Here is a 2,500-nt window from a genome sequence, read left to right as displayed (position 1 = left end):
CAATACCAGTCTCCCTGCATTGATTCTGTGACCTCCAGGGCTGTTGCAAGGGAGGGGGATGGGGGAAGGACTGCGTGATGACAAAGGTAGGGACGGGTGTGGATGCTTTGGGAGAGATTAGGTGTGTGTGTGTGTGTGTGTGTGTGTGTGTGTGTGTGTGTGTGTGTGTGTGTGTGTGTGTGTGTGTGTGTGTGTGTGTGTGTGTGTGTGAGAGAGAGAGAGAGAGAGAGAGAGAGAGAGAGAGAGAGAGAGAGAAGGAATGACGATATAACGGTGTGGCATCACAAAAACCTGACAGGTAGGAAATAAGGCAAGAGCCAGGATTGTACACCCACTGGAAAAGAGTACTGTACAGTACATGTGTACAGTGTGCACTACATGTACAGTATACCTCATAGCTCTCTCTCTCTCTCTAACTATCTATCAATCTATCTATCCCTCTATTTACCTACCCTCCTGTCTAACTCTATACTTCAGAGAGTCAATAAATTTAATTCTCAATCTATCAGTCTATTTACCCAAATTCATGTCTATCTCTGCCCATCAATCAATCATTCAATCAATTAAGCAATCACTGGCCCTGTCCATCTATCTATCTATCTATCTACCTATCTATCTATCAGGAAATTACACGCCACAATAGATCAAAGGCAGCCTGGTCAAATTCTCTCTCTCAGCTACGGATGTCTCGACGGCAGGTATTTCCCTTTTACCTGTGCTGGTTAATTGGATTCGTGGTAAGGTGGGCCAGTGTGTGTGTGTGTGTGTGTGTGTGTGTGTGTGTGTGTGTGTGTGTGTGTGTGTGTGTGTGTGTGTGTGTGTGTGTGTGTGTGTGTGTGTGTGTGTGTGTGTGTGTGTGTGTGTATCTTTGTATATGTCTGTTTATCTGTCTGTCTGTCTGTCTGTCTGCTTGTATCTCTCTCTCTCTCTCTAATCCTGGATGTTGAAATGCAGGTATGGTAAATGGTTCCAGGTACAGAGACAGATAGATAGACAGATAGATAGATAGACAGACAGACAGATAAATAGATTGATAGACAGGTAATAGAATGATGGGTTGAAAAAATTTATCCACTCAACATATGAGAAATAGGTTTGGGATGATGATGATAATAACTATAATAATAATAATAATAAAAATAATAATAATAATAATAATAAAGTGGCCAAAAAAGCTGAGAAATCAAAAAATCAATGAAAAAAATAAAAATCAAAAACTACAATACCAATAAGAGACAAAAGAAAAAGTCAAAATTTTATACGAGGTCACGAGGTCAGAGGTCACGAGGTCACAGGGAGAACTGAGGGTGGTTGGGTCGGGCTGGGCTGGGTTGGGCTATCCTTATTTCTCTCTTTCTTTCTTTCTCTCACACCCCTCTGTCTCTGTCTCTCTCTCTCTCTCTCTCTCTCTCTCTCTCTCACACACACACACACACACACACACACACACACACATTTTGGCCCTGTCTTCCGCTTTGCTGCCCTATTCTTGAAATTCCGGAGAGAGAGAGAGAGAGAGAGAGAGAGAGGTGTGTTGTTACTCCTGCAGTGCACCATCCACCTTTCGGGGGATAGGGAGAGGGTTGGGAGGGGAGACTGCTTCATCTCTCTCTCTCTCTCTCTCTCTCTCTTTTCTTCATAGCAGTTCATGACAACCTCACATTATTTGAAGTGCCGGAAAAAGTTGTTTGAGGTGTAGAGTACAAGGCCTCTCTCTCTCTCTCTCTCTCTCTCTCTCTCTCTCTCTCTCTCTCTCTCTAACTGCCTATCCACCTATGTATCTACTTAACTACCTATCTATCTATTTGTCTCCCTCTAAATATAACTCCTTTCTCTATCTATCCACCTATCTATCTATCTATCTATTGATTCTCTCTCTTTTTTTTTTCCTCTCTCTTTCTCTCTCCCTACCTACCTATCTACCCAATTATTTGTCTTTCATCTTTCTCCCTCTAAATACAATTCCATCTCTCTCTCTCTCTCTCTCTCTCTCTCGCTCTCTTTTTCTCTCTCTCATTTTTTATCTACCTACCCATCTATCTGTCTTCCTCATCATTCTCCCTCTCAGTATAAATTCTCTCTCTCTCTCTCTCTCTCTCTCTCTCTCTCTCTCTCTCTCCAAAAAGTGGTCTGAGGTCTGTGATACAAGGTCTTTAGGGACAGCCTTGGTGGACCCGTGTGAACTAACTCTACTTCCCTCGCTCACTTTCTCACTTCTCGCTCACTCTTTGTACCTGTTTGGCTATCTTTATTTCTCTCTCTCTCTCTCTCTCTCTCTCTCTCTCTCTCTCTCTCCTATTTCTCTTCTATCACATCTTTTCCTCTCTTATTCTTCTCTCTTCCTTCCTCCTTCCTTGTTCTTCTCTCTCTCTCTCTCTCTCTCTCTCTCAGACACATACACTATCTATCTATTGCCAGACGCCTCAATCCCGTTTGGGGTGGCCACAAACAAATCGCCTCCAAGTCGCCCTGTCCCCCGCCATTTCACTGCCCTGCTCCC

Source organism: Coenobita brevimanus, chromosome 17, assembly GCF_032717465.1.
Source record: "Coenobita brevimanus isolate Jiangsu-jjx chromosome 17, ASM3271746v2, whole genome shotgun sequence".
Taxonomy (NCBI): Eukaryota; Metazoa; Arthropoda; class Malacostraca; order Decapoda; family Coenobitidae; genus Coenobita; species Coenobita brevimanus.
This window is presented reverse-complemented; position numbering follows the sequence as displayed.